Here is a 20,524-nt window from a genome sequence, read left to right as displayed (position 1 = left end):
CCAACAAGACCGGTTAAATCCCCGGAAAAAAAAAAAAAAAAAAAAAAAAAAAAATCTTAATGAAGTTTTGACTTGTATCACTTCAAGCCTGCTCAGCAGAAGTCACGCAGAAATACATAGCAATGTATGTTTTTGTCTGAGTCACCATGGCAGTGACAAAACCCTTTCTGGGCTTCAGCTGGAAAGACCCCGAGGAGGAAGGGTGGCTTGGGGACAGTCCTCAGCCAATCTGTGAATGCCTTCTGAGCCTTCCTGCTACTGGTGGGATGAGCTCACCTCCAGCTGTCTTTACCTGTGCCAGCTAACTTGCCTACAAAGCTACAGAGCGGCTTTAAGGAGCGAGATTATTTTTTTCCTTGCAGCTCTTAGAAGTAAAAATAGCTTTTTTCTTTCTCTGTGGACCCAGATTAATAGCCAGTGTCTCTTTTCCCATTTGCAAAGTTCAGTGGCACCTTTTTCAACAAATGTGGTCTGAGTGAGCCCAGCTTGTGGTGGCCTAGAACGGTTGCATTATGGAAGATAAACTGGAAAGGAAGTTTGCTTAAGAAATGTAGAGCAAGCAGCAGGTAGTTCATTTCTGGACCATAATTGGCCAGTGCTCCCTCCTGATGTACAGTGGCAAGTTTTACTGTTGCGTAGCAAGACCTGCTGATACATTTCCCAGGTGGTTTCAAAAATTATTCCGTGACTGTCTTGCCAGCCACAATGTATATTGAGAGTTATTTGTTTAAGAAAGCCAAGGATTTTGTAGGGTGAGATTAAGTAAAGAACTGTGACATTTTCTGTAAGCCAGAAAAAACGGTAGACTTTCCTTTTGCAGGAAGCACATTTTAAGGGCAGAAAAGGAAGCATAACCTTGTAGGATTTTTTTTGTTGTTGTTGTTGTTGTTTTTTGGTTTTTCTTTTTAACAGTAATCCTGAAAAGATTCAAGTCAGCTCAGAAGTGTTTGCATTGAGACCTCTCTGTACTGTTCTGTGAATGGCCTCTATACTGTTTTCACTTTATTAGACTGATTTAATAGCCTGATGCTCTGGGATGACATACACTTTCAGAGAAACACAGAAATTGAGCTGTTAATTCTGTGTACAATAGTAGCCTAACTCAGAAGGAAGTGGAAGGTCTCTACACACAGGCCTGCTGACCACTGTTGAAATAAAGCAGATTCCTCTGTGGTTCCTGTATCAGAATTTGTGGGCTCTGAATTATTACATGGCTTAGTAAAATCCTCAGAACAATTGGAAACAGTAAGCTTTGTTTTTCTTATCTCAACAAAGAAAATGAAGCTCCGATAAATCAAACAACTTGCTCTCAATATCACACCTTGGACATTCCTGTTTCCAAAACCCAAAACCACTGCTTCTTCCACAGGGCTCTAAATGTTGGGGAAAATAGCTGGCGTGTTCAGGAAGAGTAGCAGTCCCATCGCAAGCATCTCTCAGGTGTCCTAATAGTGTAATCGGGGCACTGGCTTTGGAGATCCCTGAATGCCGCGCGAGACCCCTGTCCATGCCTGTAGTCAGAGGTACGATTTCCAGTTATTCTCACACTTCTGAACACAGACATCTAAACATTCACAGGGCTTTTTTCGTGTACCACAGTGGAGTCTGGAAATGGTTACCTTACTTTCATTAAATATGTATGATTTTGGGTCACACTGAAGGGCATTTCATGATAGCCTCATTCTAGCATCGATGGGCTGAAGAAAGGGTCCCATATTTTCAGAAAAGATGTGTGCCAAGGTACTTTAAACTGAGAGTGCTCTAGTCAGGAGCACCACTTTTATTGTTTTTATTGTAAGTTTGGGGAACTAGTACTTCATTGGCAAAGGAGCCTCTGGATCTCACAGTTTCACCTAAGCACCATTGGAAAACTGCTGGGTTGGCTCGATCACCCCTGGAAGGAATGGGTAAAAGCTTGGTCAGTTTCAGGGAGGGGAGGGTGAGGTGAGCGTGAGATTTGGTAACAAATGGCCCAGAGAGAAGGTCCAGGGCAAGTCCTGAGAGACTGCATGGGGACACCCAGGGCAAGCTCCCTACCCCTTCACAACTGTTTTTCTGGTTGGCTCTGAAATTCTCTCCTCTCTGCCCTGGAGCCTGCCTTGCTACTTTCTCAATCCACCCCACTTGAACTTGTCTGGATCTGATGTGAGGAGGCACGCGTTAAGTGACAGTGTCTAGATGCCATTTAAGTGAGTGTCAACTGGAACCACAAGCATGGACTTTCCAGTCTCGAGGGGAAATGAGCTGAAGGAAGCTCTCCAAAAGCCAGGGAGCTTTCTCCCTCACCCACCCATCTCCAGATACCGTTCACAACTCTTAAAGTTATTGTTACTGCCACAGTCAAAGCACTGATACAGAGCTTTCAGTTTGGACTGCTAACCTCTTTCTTGGTTGGGTAAAATCTTTCCCATCTCATCTCTCTCTAAGTTCACCTTCACCATCATCGGAAGCGCAAATCTGACTTCTCATCTCTCATCTTTCTCTGTCTTCCTAAACCTTTAAACTATGTCCTTGGAAGCTTTGGGTTTATTATTATCTCTTTGTCCTTTGTAACTTTACTTCTCCTTTTTGCTTCACAGGAAATTGTCTGTCCCAGAAAATTGCTTTTTCCTGTAGACCTTTCAGTACAGCTGTCCTCAACTTCTACGCATCTCAGGTGCTTCAGGACCTTGTGGTTTGTACGCCGTCTTTGCTCCCCATTTCTTCTCTTGACCCCTCATCATCCTCCCTTCTTCACAGTCCCCAGTCACTTGGAAGCACGCACTTCCACACTCACTATCTCCCACACTCCATGATGCTTCTGGTCCATTACTGCTCCTCGCTGAGGGCATTAGCGTGGCACTCAGACCCTCTCTTCTCCACAACTTCAGATGCAACTCTTGGTCATTTCAACATATACATACATGAGTCACTTGGCACATACATTTGTACCTGGAGCTCTTTAACTTGGACATTTCCTCTACCACATCCCAGCCACCCACTGTCATGGGTCTTGTGAGATTTGTCACTTCCAATAACTGCATCACATCTGAAATCGCAAGTCATGCAGCTCACTGTTGACTGTGTCCTCTGCCCACTGACTTCCCTGCTGTCACTATTTCTTTTTCTTTTCTTTTTTTGGTACCAGGGATCGAACTCATGCCCTTGTACTTGCGAGGCAGGTGGCGGAAGCACTGAGCTAAATCCCCAGCCCCTGTTGTCACTACTTGAACAGATTTCACTTTGCAGTGAGGTCTCTGCTCACTTGACACTACCACTTTTTCCTCTTTCTCCTCCTCTTATTTTCTCACTTTCTTACTTCCCTGTCTAGATTCAAATGTTTATAGTAATATGCTTTCTTTTGCAAATACTTTTAATTTTTATCCTCTTTTTCATTGAATTTACTTTCGTCTATGTCTATATGTGTTCATGTTTATGTTATATTGCATTGTGCACATATACACTTGAATTTAGCTAGGATCAAAGGTTTTTGAGATATCAAACAAAACGGGGGAAAGAGAAATCAAATACTAGTTACGAATGTGAGAAGAGGAAATGCTTAGGGAAGTGAAAATGAAAACAAGACTTCTCTGAACTTTATAGATTTGTCTTTGGAAACCATTTTTTTAATAGTACAATTAAGAAATTTGGTTAGTCAATGTTTTTCAAAATGATTAGCAGAGCACACTTATTAAGATACGAAACTCAAAAATTTTCACTAAAAAAAGCTGAGTAAACACTTGCCTAGCATGCTCCAGACCCTGGGCTCCATCCCTAGGACTGAAAAAGAATTCTTTATATGTAAGTTAGCTCTGACATAATTCCATGATCAAGTTGAAATACATGTTAGTGTAACTCTGGCCAGGGTATTTTTATTCATTTAGCTCAAGAAGCATAAGGATTTAAACGAAAAATTCTGCTATGCATTTTGCCATGTTCTCAAGTCCCAGTCTATATTATAAAGGATGAACTTTGTCATCTATATTTTTTGAACAGCTTTATTGAGTTATAAATCATGTACCATATAATTTACACAAAAGGCACAATTTTATAGTATTGAATGTTTACAAAAATGTGAGATCTTCACCTCCAAATAGTCTATATTATTCATGTAGAACATTTATAGTACCGTTTTTCTTGTTCATGACAGACGTAATATAAAAGCTCCTTTAGTGGAGGTCTGTAGGTGGTAACATTCAATTTTTGTTCCTCTGAAAATATCTTCAGTTTACCTTTATTTTGGAATGATAGCTTTGCTGGATTTACAATTCTAAATTAATAATTATATTCTTGCAGGACTTTTAAGTTGTTAAAGTTTTTGTCTTCTATTTTAGTCATCAAGGGGTTCGTTATCTGTATAATTAACATTCCTGACAAATGATCTGTCTTTTCTCTCTTTTTTCTTGTCTTTGACATTCTGTAGTGTTAAAAATTGTATAACTATGTACTTAGTGTAGTACTTAGTATGTACGGGACTTCCTTTTCCTATATATTTACACTTTTCATCAGTCATGAAAAATTTTCAGTGATTGTCTCTTCAGACCTATCCCTTGTACATTTTGTAGTGTTCTCTCCTTCTGAAGTTAAATAAGATGCATGTAGGATCTATTTCCCCCTTTCTTTCATACAGCGTGTGTTTTCTCTCTGTGCCATGCTTCAGATGATGTCTTCAGATCTAGTGTATGATTCTGTAACTCTCTGTTCTCCTGTCCTGACCACTCATTGGAATTCCATCGTCAGCCAATTTGTTTCCAAATGTTGATTCTTGATCAATTTTTATGGCTATTTCCGAATATTACTTCTTCCTTGACCATTTTTAATCAGATGGTATGTTTTTAAAACATTGAAACATCTTATGCGTCTTTAAAGATATGTTATATATAATAATTCTAAAAGCTGAGTCTTTAGTGTCCTAAAACTGTTGTTAGTCTGCATGTTCTGTTTTGGACCATCTCTGCTTCTGAACTCTTAAAAATTTGAGCATAAATTATGGTACTTTCAGAGCATAAATTTTGATGCATTTCTGGAATTTATTAATTTGCTTATGTATTTAATTGCTGTTATTCCCTGATAAGATGAAAGCTACCTGAGGTTGGATCTGTGTCTTCTTAACACTGTATTTCCAACGTCTTGAGTAGAACCTGACATAGAAATGACTGAACATACATGTTTTCTCTCAACCTCCCTCTGTTCCTACCCAAACACTTACTTTTTGTCATACAATTTCAGAGTCGTTAATCATAACCTAATAAGCACTGTTCTACAGTCATTTTTAGGACACCTTCCACTACTTCCAGAAAAGTGAAAGATATTTGCCAACTATTTTCATGTCATATTCCTGTATATTTTTCTAATTTATACTTCAGAGATGAATACTTTTAAACATAAGTACTTTTAAAGTACTGACTTTGGGATCAGTAAAGACTCAGAATTGCAAGCTGCACCCTTTTTGCATCCTAGTTAAGTTGGCAAATACATTAGATATTCCCAACTCAATCTTGAAACAGATGCAGTGTATCCTTTACAGAGATCTCTGTAAGTCATTACAGGGTGTTAAAATAAATCCTCAGTATAAATGTAGTGAATGCAAAAATACTACCTTATTAAACTTGGGATTATTTAAGTATGAAAAATAAACTTTCTACTTGTAAAAAATTAAACATATTTTATGATTAACTAGAATAATTCAGAAGCACAGAAAAATATAATCAAGTCATTAATGTATTTTCAAAATTGGTTTTTACTCATAGAACTTTTCTATTTTGCTTCTAGGATAAAAAGTTCTTTGTTGAGAAATAGTATTTTTTTTCAGGCTCACGCTTAGCTGGAATGAACTATTGTGAACTATTTCTTCTCAAAGTCTGAACTTTGCAGGCTTGATGTTAAGACTTTTATTAAATACCTATAGCAAGGTTGCAAGTGGGACTTCAAAGATTAGACATGTCTTTTCACTTAGTTGCTAGCACACAGAGCATTTTATAATAATTCCCACACTATATATAGACATTGGAGCTCATAAAAATCATATCTGAAGGTAATAATTCTGAAGATTGTGGAGTCACTTAAGAAAGATCTCTATGCCTCTGGGAAAATGGCATTACAAAAATAATTCTGTGTACATTGTTAGTAATCAGTGACTTTTTTTTTTTTTTTTTTTTTTTGGTACTAGGGATCGAACTCAGGACCTTGCTTTTGCAAGGCAGGCTGTGGCACCACTGAGCTAAATCCCCAGCCCAGTAATCATTGACTTTTAATCTGCCATCAAAATCAACATTTACTTGTAACTGAAGTAGTTTTATTTAAAAAAAATTTGATGATCCTAAGATGGTCATCATGGACTTAGGGTTTCTACCTTTTTCTTTCCTGGGAAAATAAGACCATCTGAATTCTCCTTCTCCACAGCAGCTGTATGTATTCTCTGCAGTTCATTGAGTGAGAGTGATTTCGCTGGGACTCTTTTAAACAAAACATTTCAAGACCCTGGGGAACTTACAGATTCCATGAGTTCTTAACAGGGAAGGGAATCTGTGGCTGTTACCTATGTCAGTGCTTCAGTTCTCTCTCAGCTTCATTTTGGAGCCCCAGCTTCTAAAATTCTCTCTGTTGTTTCCCCCTTTTTTCACTCTGACAGCTTGGGTCAGGTTGCTGGAGACTGATTGAAAGTTTTTCCAGCTCACACCAGGTGAGCTGTGTTTGAAGTAGTTGGAAGAGGACATTACACATTTCTGAAAACCAAGAAAGGTGTCAGCCTTGAGATAGTAGGGTAGGGTTCAGCTTGTGCTTGGTTTTATGCGTAGTGACAGGCGTGAGACCCTAGCCAGCATGCAGGAAATGCATGTTGAATGAAAGACTTACTGAATGAAATTGTTACACATTGGAAAAGGATGTAGATATATCTGCTTACTTTGATACTAGATAAAAGTAAATCTTTCCTTTTTTTCTGTCAAAGCGTCCAGACACTCTTGTAGAATTTTACTCTGAGACTAAATCTTTAATCTAAAAGTCGGAAACTTACTAAAAACATTTGGAAAGTGAAACAAGGAGCCAGCATACAATAATTTAAAAAATAAATGAGCAGGGTGAGTGTCAAATTCTAATATCAAATGACTAATGCAATCACTACCATAATAATGTAGGATTGAGCCTGGACAATGTCCAGGATAACTCGATTATATTATACCTTATACTTCTCTACAGCCTGCCTTTCTTACATGCAGATATTTCTCTCTGTGGATGAGATTCAGTGGTGATTCTTGAGCTGTCCTTCAATTACATTTTAGATTCTCTTGGAGGATCAAGTTCTCTTTTTTCATCACAACAAAGCAAATGAATCTTTTATAAGATTTTAGGCTGCTAATAAAATTTAATTTCCCCCTTTCCTTTGGATTGAATATAATGAAGTCTTTCAATCTTTCCCTATAAGCCCCTTCCCTTCCCTCCAAGGCACGAAGAAATATTATACAGGCCTATCACCTTTCCACTAAATGTATTGGAAGAAACTGTCCAAAGAAAAAGATGCATTAAAAAAGGACCATTATGGTATCACTATCTGTAGACTGTACTTGATGGTGAACAAAGAAACAATTCATAATAAAAAAGAAGAAATTTTTTGATGTGGCATTTCAGTGGAAGCTTCACTCATAATTATAGGACAGTAAAGGGTTTAATAATTGTTGCCATTACTACTGCTAATGCCGCCTGAACACCCAGTTACTGTAAACTAGTCCTCTAGAAAAATCATGGCAGCCTCTTAGCTATTAGTACTTTGGGCTTTTATCCACAGTAAAAATTAATGTGCATTTATCAACATTGTAGGTTTTGGGGCATGTTACATGCCAGCTGCAACCTCAGAAATTTCGTTAAAGTTTAAAGCTCCTAAGCTTCCTTATTTTTATTGCTAAAATAAAATTACTTTGTAACTAGTTTTAAATCTCCTTAATGAAAATTTTCTAAGAATTTCAGGTGGTACAGTAATAATAAAAGAAGCAGCTCTTACTTAATGAATGCTTCGTATATGTCAGTCACTGGTTATTTACATATTTTGTCCCATTTTTAAATATTACCAGTCCTAAAACTAGGTAGGGTTATCATTTTTTAAAAAATTTTAAAATGAATTTATTGGTACATTCTAGGTAGACAGTACAGTTACATTCATTACTGGGATCTTGTACCTTTACCTGCCAGGTCTTGGTTCTCAATTTTCCTCCCTTCATCCCCTCCTGCCCTCCCCACCTAGGGTTATCATTTTATAAGGGAAAATTTGGGCTTAGCAGGTTTAATTTGGTCAAAGATACTTAGGTAATAAGTAAAAGTATGGGGAAACTCAGTCTAGGATTGATGACAAAAATCTATCCTTTTGATTCTTTATGTGTGCGTATGTGTCTACATCTGTGTGTATGCATGTGTGTGTATGTGTATAAGGGCTCCCGTGTACAAACCAACAAATACAATAAAATACTGTTAATGTTGGGTCATTTGTTATGACTGGTTAAGCTGATTAGTTTCTCTTTGGCATCACGTCTGCACCTGGAAGATGACGTCAATTAGTTGATGATGTCAGCTGGGATAATGGAGGTCTCTAATGCGAGCCTTTTCCCATCCATATTTGAGAATTTCAGAGATCCACACATATAATTCAGCAACTATGTTATCCAATTACATAGAGATGTAATTGTCCCATCCATCTATTATGATTTATTGAATGTTTTCTATATGGTGGGGATTGTTGTGATTTATGAGAAGTATTATTTTCCTTTTATTCATGAGCAGTCTGATACCCAAAGTGTTAGGAAGATTGCTTAACTGTGTCCAATGCTAGGACTGTCCTCAGACTGACCAATGGCCATGGTCAGTAGAGATGTTGCTACAGGCTGGGGAGTCAGTGGTGACAAGGGCTAAGCCTCAGGAATGTGGAACAGAGACTTAGAAGAAGTTCTCTGCTATAGTTCATGAATACAAGTGATTTTTCCAGACCAGAGCTTGACACTCCCAATAGATTGTCCTTGCCGTGAATTTGATTATTGTTTGGGCTTTGAACTAGTAGAGGTCAGCGTGACAATATTTACCTATTTTATTCGTGCCTTTCAGTTTATCTTGGCTTGAAATACTATGCCTAAATAATTCACATTAAAACAAGTATTTGTTGTTAGTGCAGGAGTAATACAGAATAGTGATGTTCAATTTGGGAAACTGGTACATTCATATAACACATCTTAATCATATTTCAAACCTTTTATCCCCTCTCCCTTCTCCCGCTCCTCCAATACTTTCCCCATTTCCAAGAATCTCCTTTCCAGTTTCCTGTTATCTTTCCTGTCTTTTATTCACTTATTTAGTTATAGTTGAGCTTCTTATATAAGAGAAAATATGTATATTTAACTTTCTGACTCTCACTTATTTTGCTTAACCTGATGATCATCCAGTTCCTTCCATTTTCCTGCAAATGACGTGATTTCATCTTTCTTTATGGCTGAATAGTATCCCACTGGGTATCTATGCCACATTTTCTTTTTCCATTCATCCGTTGAAGGCCTCTAGGATGTTTCCACAGCTTGACTGTTGTGAATTGCATTACTACAAGCGTTGACTACGCATGTATCACTAGGTGCTGTCTTTGATTCTCTCTGAGGATACCCAGAAGTGGTATGATGGTATTTCTATTTTTTGTTTTTCAAGGAATCACCATACCGATTTCCATAGTTGAATATACTAGTTTATGTTCCCACCACCAATGTAGGGTGGTTCCTTTTTCCCCTCACCAACATTCATTGAGTTTTGTATTCTTGATGATGGCCATTATGAGAGAATCTCAGTGTAGTTTTGATTTTCATTTCCCTAATGGCTAAAAATGTTGAACGTGTTTTAACATTCTCCTTGGCTGCTTGTACTTCTTTTGAAAGCATCTACTCAATTCATCTGCCCATTTTTTTGTTTGGGTTCTTTAAAACAAGCATTTTAAAGTCAGACTACTTAGAGTTAGAGTTAGGGCCAATAAATTTAGATTAAGAATGCTTGTATAACTCTGATAAAAGGATGTTTTTGATGATATTTTTAAATAAAATGCTCTCATGAGGTCTAATTATAAATGAGGTAGCAAAATGAAGAGATCTATGGGCTAAGAGTCTGTATTGTATAGTGTATATGAATAAGATAGATTATTGTTTGCCTATTTCTTTCTAACCTCATATTATTTCACAAAGGATTTGAAGTGACTTACAACAAAATTCACACAAATATGTTAAGAACACTAAAAGTGTTCAGTAGAAATACTGAGTAAATATAAATTAGGAGAGTAAGGCAAAAATCATACGCAGAATTAAGTAGAGTTTGAGGTAATTATACCTCTGAGTCAGTTCTTAAATTGCTATATATGAAAAGGTAAGAACTTACACTCCTGAGTTAACCACATCGGGTATCTCTACTGGATAATTTGTCTGGGTAAATGCAGGTTTCACGGGGCATTCCAGTATAATTTTCAGCCTATGTGTGTATCCCCACATCGCTCTGAAAAGCACAAACTTATCCCTTCATGGACCAAAAGCTGGACAGACAGAAAATCAAGAATCGATGTCACATTCTTAGTTAAAACATCAAGTTAGCCTCATTTTTTTTTCCTCCACAGACAGAATTTTCCACTGGAAACTGTACTGTGATTGGCCCGGTGAAAGGTAGCCGCAGTTCACTGTAAGAGACCTGTCTTTGTCAGGACTGGCAGTGGATGATTCAAGTGAATGCCTTACTGAGTCCCACCCACATTCTCCCCCCTGCCTCACTCTAGCCCAGTGATTCAGCCACGGATTCAGCCCCTGCTTATTATTGTTGTTGATAGCATTGTAATTATTTCTGAATGAAGGGGAGGAGGAGAAGAATGGGAATAAGGTGTAGTTGGCTGATGTCACAGGGGAGAAGAAAGAGAAGGAAAATACCATCTGGAAGGGAGAGGCATTTAAAAAAGGAAAACAGAGGAAAAGAGAGACAATAAGAGAAAAACTGGTGGAAAAGAAACAGATTTGAATAGTAGAGCCCAAGACCAAAATCAATATCATGTTTTCCGTTGTCCTGACATGACCAGACCCATTCCTTCCTGATGCCAACTTGTTCATTTGTGCATTGCCAGGGCAGCACAAGGAACAAGATATTACAGATCCCTCTCCTGGTCACTCTTCAGAAGCTCTCTAGCCTCTAAAAACCCGGAGGCAGCTGAGTCCCTTGTAGAACAGAGCCTGGGGGTGGAAAAGAGTACCTCAATGTGTGGGCGAGTCCTTCTGGCACTGACTTGGCCTTATGAAAGTAATTTAGCTTCACTGGGCTGAGTGAGCCTCATCATCATTAATAACAGGATATCTGTTTATATAGTAAGTCTGGTGTTACCAACCAAGTGTTGCCTGGGGCAGAGGCAGGGAGGAGAAACAAAGGGAGAACAAAACAAAACAAAACAAAACAAAATGAGCAAGAGAAAAGGAAGGCTCAGAGGGCAGTGACTTCTAACATTTAGGTTACAGGGCGACTATGGAAGGTTCTGGGTATATAAGGATGCAAACGAGGTTTAAAGGAAGTACTATTTCAGTACTAATTGTGTGTCAGAGCACTGGATGGCTTTTCTATGTAACACATGTAGCTGTTATTATCTCCCGTTTACTGAGGCCAGGGAAATAGCTTGCTTGGTGTAAGCAGGTTTAAACCGGGACTATGTGACTTGAATCCTAGCACATGTTTTTAACTTCAAAATAATCATAAAAGCTGGGTTATACTTGAAAAGATATGGCTTGCCTGTGTAGTTAAAAGCAAGTAGTCACGACCTTCTGCCAGAATTACCTCTCTTTTCCAGTGTCCAACTTGGTTTTAAAATCCCAATGTATCCATTTATTCTTCAGTCTTACAAAATACTAAGTGATTTGGTGGTGGGAAGAAAATGGGAAGAAATGGACTTTGAAGTCAGAAATGTGGCTTTGAAGTCTGTTTTCATGGTTCTGTAGTTATACTACTTAGGAACCTGTTCAACGGGATTAATAATAGTATTTTTTATGAAGATGACACAAATTACAGGAAAATACATAGCATCATGCTTTCCACTCTGGGGCACTGAATTATTGTTTTTCTTCATTTTTCGTAGAATTCAGAATCCACTGAAGTTCGATAACTTCTCGCGCTATGTTCTGCACAACATTAGGGCTTCTGAGATATGGCTAAAATTGTCTTCGTGGTCAAATATCTGGCATAAAGTAAGTTTCTTTTTTCTCTTGTTTCTGTTCCCTCCCTCATTCCTAATGATCTCACTACACAGGGCTCATCATCAATTGTGGGTAGACTGTAGAACTAAACATAAAAAACAAAGTAAAATCATTTAGAATATGGATAAATATTTATTTGACTTTTTGATAGTGAGACATTCTTTTAAAAAGGCAAATGCCCAGAACATAGAGGAAGGATTTTTTGCTGTGTTAAAATTTAAAACTTTTATATAACAAAAGACACAATTGAAAAAAAAATCTACATATAATCGATAAGGTGTAAGAATGTATTTCAGTTCTCATATTTTTTCTTTTCCCTTATTTCCTTTTCCCTACCCTTTCCACTTCCCCTTTAGCCCTTTTCTTCCTACATCACATTATCAATTATATAATTTGTGCCTTATTTACACTTTTAGTTTTTCATACCAGAGAAACTATTTGGTGTTTACACGTGTGTCCAATTTATTTCACTTAAGAGTATGTCCTCAGTATAGGGAAGGGTGGAGGGGATGAAGGGAGGGCAGGGGAGTGGGGAAAAAATAAGAACCAAGATACATCATGCAAAGGTACAAGATCCTAATGCTGAGTTTAACTGTACTGTACACCTAAAAAGTACCAATAAACTTAATGAGAAAAAAAAGTATTTCAGTATATTTAACCAACAGTGGAATAGTATCTGAATATATAGTCATTCTTAAAATCAGTAAGAAAAAGGGAAATTATACAATAGAAAACTAAGTAAGGGATAAAAGGCGTGGATTATCAATTCACAAAAGAAGTTACATGGCCAAGAAGTTCAATTTCACTAGTAATTGAGGGAATGCAAACAAGGGTAGAAATGAAATACTTTGCACTCAACAGCAAATTCACAGAAATTGAAAGGACTGACTACACATATCTTCTAATAGCCAGTCATAATTTCTTCTACATTATAGTGTTCTAGTCAGCATAGTGACACATCTTAGCATGCAACTAAATGATATAATAGTATAAATATTGGGAGGGAATATAAAACTGTCATCATTTGTAGACAGTGGTGACATATTTACCAAGAAAATCCAAGACAAATCGTTAGAGCTGATAGGATAGTGGGCAAATTTATTGGTTCTAATATTAAACATTTTTGAAATTCAGCTTTTATATATCTTTCCAAACAACTAATAAGGACTATGATAGTCATTAATACTATGCACTAAGTGTTTTTTGTTTGTTTGTTTGTTTGAGACAGGGTCTCACTATGTAGTTGAGACTGACCTGGAACTCACTATGTAGTGCAGGCTGGTCTTGAACTCACAGCAATCCTCCTGCCTTAGCCTACCGAGTGCTAGGATTACAGGCATACACCACCACACCCAGCTTGCACTAAGTGTTTTTGATTCATTCTTACTGTGTGGTAAGATTTTACTTGGTTGGCTCTGTGAAATCGGGCTTGATTAGGCGACTTACTACAGGTTCAACATCCCTTATTTGTAAATGCTACATATGAAATGCTCCAAATTCTGAAATTTTTGAGCACTAGCATGATGGTTCAACTGGGAAATACCACACTGTGAAGCTTGTTTCATACAGAAAGTTATTAAAAATACTGTATACAATTTGGAAGATATATATGAAACATAATGAATTCTGTGTTTAGACTTGGGTTCCGCTCCCAGTATATCTTGTTATGTGTATGCAAATATCCTAAGGTCCAAAAACATTCACAATTGGACTCTTCTGGCCCCCAGCATTATAGGAAGGAACCCCCACCTGTATGAACAAGGAAGTCTAGGCAGAAATGATGCCTGTCACTTCCACATCTTAGGAGCTTTAGGAGCCCGTACAAGATTGGTTGTACATTTTTGTCTTTGTTCCTCAGAAAAAGGAATGTCGGTCTTCCATGTGGCAGTCTTCCGCATGATAAATTGATAGAGCAGCCCTTTTCTGGAGGATGTGGCAATCTTCCAGGTAATGACTGGTTACTTCTGTAGGTTAGGCCCTAGAGTGATGACAAAATAGAGGAGTACGTGGTGGATGTGGATCATGAAGAAGAAATAAACTTTGTTGGTTTTGGTGACTGAGATTTTTTTAGGGTTACTTATTAATGGAGCATCCTGCTTTAGTTCATCCTAAATGATACAGTTTACATTTGTCAGTCATTGATCATGTGCCAGGCATTATTTTAAACTTTCTATCTCCAGCTTTAATTTAATGTAACTGCCACAAGAATCCTATGAAGTGTATAATACTTAGAATCCTTAATCTTACAGATGAGGGAACTATTTCCCTGAGTTACAGTGAGATTAAACAGCAGGCCTTAGGGTATCCGCTCTGTAAATGGCAAAGCTAGGATTTGAACTCAGCTATTTCCATATCCAAACTTTGTTATTTACTTGGTATCCTGTATTCTGTATAAAATGTACTAGACTGTAGTAAAATCATTGTGTCATTTAAAATGGCAAGCAACTATAAGGTATCTAAAAAATCATACAAAAGATTAACTAAACCTTTTCTTTTTTCTTTTTGAAACAGCATTCCCTATGTTGCCTGCCTAGCTTTGAACTTCCAGTCTTCCTACTTCAGCCTCCCACATAGCTGAACTATAGATTCACACCTCTATGCCCAGCTGATTTGTGAGACTTCTATAAAGAAAATTTATTACTTATTAAAGAAGACATGAATAACAAGAAAGGTATAGCATGATTTGATACAATAATTTGTGGACAGACTCACATTCATAACTATAGAATTGTATCCAAATTAATCAACAAATTCCATGTCTAGATGTCCCACCCAAAGCTTCATGCACTCATAGATGGGGCTTTTTCAGAGGTGGCTTGATCTAGGGAAGTATGGTGCCAGGATCAAGGGCATTAGGATTAAAGATATGAGTGCTACCCACCATAAGCAGACTGGATTAGATATAAAGGATAGAGAGAGCTTTTGTTGCCCCTTGCTTGCTTTGCTACCCTCTCCCACCATGAACTGTTTCTTCTTTGTGATGCCTCTCTGCCATGCCACCCTGCCTTGGAGCCAGCTGATTAGGGACTGAAACTTCTACAATCTGTGAGCTAAATAAACCTTTCCTCCTTTTAATTTGGGTGTCAGGTATGTTGTCTCAGAAATAAGAAAAGTAACTAAGACATTTATACTTCATGCTTACTCTCATAATTTGCAATTTATTTATATGTATATAACATGAAAATTTTAAATACATGAAACATTAGTATGTTTTCTCTATGGAGGTTAATATTCCAAAACTTTCATGGGGAATGATGTACAACTTCAGAAAATCAGTAGTTTGGAGAAGAGGAAAGAAGGCAAACAATGGCAAACAAGCTTTAATTTTAGCTGTAAAATTTTCTTTCTTCAAAAGAAGGGACACATTTATTATTTTTTTCATTGAGTTTATTGGTACTTTTAAAGTATACAGTACAGTTACATTCATCATTGGGATCTTGTACCTTTACGTGATATATCTTGATTCTTATTTTTCCCCCATACTCCTGCCCTCCTTTCACCCCCTCCACCTACCCCTATTAACAAAGACTTTGTTTCCATTTTTTCCTTTTCTCATATTTTTTCTTTTCCCTTATTTCCTTTCCCCTACCCTTCCCACTCCCCATCCACCTTTAGCCCATTTCTTCCTATTTCACATTATCAGTTATACAGTTTGGATCTTATTTGCACTTTTAGTTTTTCACACCAGAGAAACTATTCAGTATTTATGCATGTATCTTATTTATTTCACTTGAGTATTGCCTCAATTTTCCTACGAATGACTCTAGTTTCTCATTCTTTATGGCTGAGTAGTATTCCATTTTATAGAAAAGCTACATCTTCTTAATCCAGTCTCTAAATGATGGGCAATTGGGCTGTTTCCAAATTTTAGCTATTACAAACTATGCTGCTGTAAAAATGGGTGTGCATATATCACTGTGGTATGATTCTTTTAATTCTTTTGGAAAGATGCCAAGCAGAGGGATAGCTGGGTCAAATGGCACCTCTAATTCTAGTTCTCCAAGGTATCTCCATATTGATTTCCACAGTGGTTGCACCAATCTGTACTCCCACCAACCATGGAGAAGGGTTACTTTCTCCCCACAGCCCCACCAACATTTGTTATTGGTTAATTTCTTGATAACAGCCATTCTTTCTGGGGTAAGGTGGAATCTCAGTGTTGTTTTCATCTGCATCTCTCAAATAACCAGTGATGTTGAACATTTTCTCATATATTTATTTGCTTCTCATATATTATTTTGCTTCTTTGAGGCATGTCGGTTCATTTCAGATGCCCATTTTTGAATTGGGTCTTTATATTTGGGAGGCCTGATTTTTTTGCATTCTTTATATATTCTAGATAATAGTCCTTTGTCTGAGGAGTATCTGGTAAACATTTTTCCCACATTGTAGGTTGTCTCTTAGCTCTGTTGGTGGTTTCTTTTGCATTGCAGAAGCTTTTTAATAAGATGAGGTTCCAGTTGTTGATTCTTTGTTCTAGTTCCAGTGCTACTGAGGATTTGTTCATAAAGTCTTTTCCTATGCTCATGTCTTTGAGAGTTCTGCCTAACTTATCTTCCAGAAAGTTTAGTGTTTCTGTTTTAATATTTAGATCTTTAATCTACTTGGATTTTAGTTTAGTACATGGTGAAAGATAAGGGTGTAGTTTCAATCTGTGGCAAATTTAAAGCCAGTTTTTACAACACAATTTATTAAAGAAGAGGCTATCTTTTCTCCACTGAGGATGGTTGGCACCTTTGTCAAAGATGTGGTAGCTGAGTACATCTGGAGTTGTTTCTGTATCTTCCAATCTATTTCACTGATCCTCAGGTCTTTTTATTTGCCAGTATCATGCTGTTTTTATCACTGTGGCTTTGTAGTATAGTTTCAAGTTGGGGATTGTGATACTGCCTGCCAAATATCTGTTGCTTAGAATGGCTTTTGCTATTCTAGGTCTCTTCTGGTTCCAAATAAATTTTTGTATTATTCCTATCAGACTTATGTTATTCTTCTTTGCATCATCTAGAAGTTGTTAGATTGATGTCTTATGATCACTAACTGTCTTTAAGAGATCTCTCTTTTCATGGTCACTGACTACAATCCTATCTTCTGTATCTGAAATTCTATCTTCACATTTGTTTATTCTGCTGTGAATGCTTTTAATAGAGGTTTTTTTTTTGTTTGTTTTTCAGTTTTTGTTTTTTGAGACAGGGCCTCACTATGTAGGTGAGACTGACCTGGAACTCACTATGTAGCCCAGGCTGGTTTCGAACTCACAGCAATCCTCCTGCCTCAGCCTCCAGAGTGCTGGGATTACAGGTGTGCGCCACCACGCCTGGCTCAATAAAGGTTTTTAATCTCCTGGATATCTGTTTGAATCTGTTTCATGGATTCCATTTATTTACTATATTGGGCATTCATGGTTTCCATTTCTTTCCCATGCTGGGCATTCATGGCTTCCATTATGGTCCTGAGTTCATCTATTTTTTCTTCTCTGTTTCTGTGCTAGAGTCTCATGGTACTCGCCATCTCTCTAGTTATCTGGGAAATTATTTCTGTTTTGAATTTTTCTAGAGCCTGATTGATCTGTTTTGTTACTTCCTGTGCTATGAGGTTAGGGTGTTCTGGTGGTTGATTGTCAGACTTTCCCACTTCATTTCCCCTAGAGTTTGCTGTTGGCAAACTGTATTTGTGCCTTGCTTAGGTGTTTTCTCATTTTTATTTTTGTTGTTGGGCTGTCCTTGGTTTAATTCCTGGGTTAGTGCTTTGATCTTCCTGATATAGCTTTCTTTAGGTTTTGAGTTTCTAATGACTCAGAGACACTCTCATTTTCATAATATCAGAAAGGACAACTCATTAAATAAGTCACAACCCTTTAGCCCAGTTGATACAGTCAGCAGCACAATGGCATCAAGAACAGCTTAGAAATCGACCATTTGTGGTAGTTATTAATCTGTCACCTTTAACATGAATTAAATAAAAATGGAGGACCAGCCCAAAATATGTTTATAGTGAATAAACTCATCAGTATAGCACCTTTACCCTTCAGGATAGGTGCTAAGAAGGAGTTTGGAGGAGAGGAATAGATAGGTAAAAGAATAGGAGTGAAGCCAGAGGACACAGGATGATCACTCAAACTCTAGGAAACTATTAAGACAAGTGGGAAAGACTGAGTGCAAGAACAAAGACAAGAATAGAACAACTTAACCTAACAGGGAAGCTATAAATTTTATTCACTTTTCTTTGAAACTAATGACAATCAAGTGAAAGAAAAAGAGAGAAGAAAAGAAAAAGAAAGAAGAAATCCAAATTAGGGTAGAAAGAGGATCAAAAGGGGAGATGAAGAATAATGTGGGGGAGCAAGAGACTGAGTGGGAAAAAGAAGAAAGAAAAAAGGAAGAATTTGCAGAATGGGAAAAATAAAATTTTAAAAATAAAAATTAATAATTAAAAATAATAGGAAAAGAAAGAAAAAAGTTTGAAGAGTCTCTTTCAGATATGTCTCTGCTGTCACAAAAGATAATGTGGGCAGCAATGTGCAGAACTAAGTCAGTTAGTCTCAGCTAGCCAATGGCAGACCCCTGAGATTCAGGCTGAAGCTTGGCTGCAAGGCCCAAGTTGAGCTCCGTGACCACCAGCAGGGTTGAACTCTGCAAGGTTGTACTACAGTTTCCAGCTCCCCTTCCTCTGATGGAAGGTGTTTATTCCTCCAGCTTAACAACTGCAGAAGTCTGATGTGCCTTTATTGCAGTTGTTTACTTCCATTCTGTCTTCTGGAGCTCAGTAAAAAAGCTTTTATGACCATCTGTGCCTCTGCAGTGTGGATCCAGGTACTGGCACAACCAGGAGGCTCCAGAGCATGGGTGGAGGGGATGTTGCTGAGGTGCCCATGCAGCTGGTTGGTCCTCACCGGTCTTTTCTGATGAAGGCCTGGGGTGCTGGAGGTGGGGGAGCAGTGAGCTCCCTGCACAGTTGGGCCAACCTCACCAGTCTGCTCTGATGAAGAAAGGACACATTTAAAACACATTGTGGAAAATGTGAACATCTGTTTAATGTTAGTGGTATGTTAATAGGTAACTGTGATATTATTTTCCATATCTTTTATACTTAAAGTATCTTGTGATTAAAATTGAAATGTAAAAAATCTTTGGATGGTCTATCTTTATGAATATATTCTAGTAAAATTATTCTTAGATCTTACAGCTAAGCCTTATAATTTGTTCTTTGTTTATCATGGGAGACATTTTTCCATGAGAGGCTTTTCTCTTAATCCGTGCTTTTAAGTAGGTGGCCTTATTTCTCAGATCTTCAGCAATAATCATGTGTATTCTTAAAACATTTTAAAGCCCTCAGACGTACTTTTGCTTTATTTTCACATGTCGGTTTTAGTTTCAGATGATATCCCAGACGGAGAGATGTTGCAGTCTTCTATAAAGAAAATGAGCTACAGAGATGTTGCCCAAAGCCACAGCTAATAAATAGCAAAGCTTTTCCCATCGTCCCTCCTTACCCACAAGGAATATGTCCCCAAATCCTCAGTGAAACAGCTGATAGTATCAAGCCCTATGCTAGGCTTTTATTACATACCAATGCTAAAGCTTAATTCATAAGTCAGGCACAGTAAAAAATTAGCAGCAATAGTAATAAAAGAGAACAGTTAAGACTGTGGAGTGTAGTAAAAGTTATGTTATGGTGTTTCCCAAATTTGGTACTCCACTGAACCTTTCTTTTATGATGATCTGAGATGTTACAGCAAAAAAAGATGAGGCAAATGACATAGACATTGTGACCTAGTGTTAGACCACTCTGTAGTGGTTACTTAATGCAAACACTGGAGTCAGTATGATAACTGAGATGCCCATGAGGTGCCTAATGGTTGGGTAACGTATACAATATGGATACACTGGGCACTGGGATGAGTCACGATTTGGGTGGGACAGAGAATTTATGGCACCAGATTTCACAATGCTACCCGGAATTATGTGGAATTAAAACCTCATGAATTACTTATTTATGGAATTTTCCATTTAATATTTTTAGACAATTGTTGACCATGTGAGTAACTGAAATCCCAGAAAGCAAGATCTCTGGTATAAGAATGAGAACTATGTACTTATACTTAAGACTTTGGCCTTAAAACCAAATATGGGCTTCACTGTTTTCTGCTTCCTGTTTGCTTTTTGCTTTGTTTTGGTGCACAATTGGGTCCATATGAAGGCAAAGTTGATCTAGAAGTACAGCTGTTTGGCTATGCCTCAATGATCTCTTTCCTTTGTAGTATGACAATTTGCCTAAAATGGATAGGAATGTGAATGAATTTATGCCTTTAGTAAAAA

The 20,524-nt window shown here is 37.6% G+C and overlaps 1 long non-coding RNA gene across 1 annotated transcript in view; it reads left to right on the top strand.

Moving 5' to 3' along the window:
- LOC104856445 overlaps positions 1–19,713 on the top strand; it is a 292,754-nt gene extending 273,041 nt beyond the window's left edge. Inside the window, exons 5-8 of the long non-coding RNA XR_778646.2 lie at positions 12,092–12,200; positions 14,068–14,156; positions 14,721–14,880; positions 19,578–19,713. This is a non-coding gene — a long non-coding RNA (uncharacterized LOC104856445). The remainder of the gene's footprint in view (positions 1–12,091; positions 12,201–14,067; positions 14,157–14,720; positions 14,881–19,577) is intronic.
- The last annotated feature ends 811 nt before the right edge of the window (positions 19,714–20,524 follow it).

Source organism: Fukomys damarensis, unplaced genomic scaffold (genome assembly GCF_012274545.1).
Source record: "Fukomys damarensis isolate Sample0158 unplaced genomic scaffold, DMR_v1.0_HiC HiC_scaffold_19, whole genome shotgun sequence".
Taxonomy (NCBI): domain Eukaryota; kingdom Metazoa; phylum Chordata; class Mammalia; order Rodentia; family Bathyergidae; genus Fukomys; species Fukomys damarensis.
The sequence above is the reverse complement of the archived record's forward strand: the minus strand, read 5'-3'. Positions and strand labels throughout refer to the sequence as shown.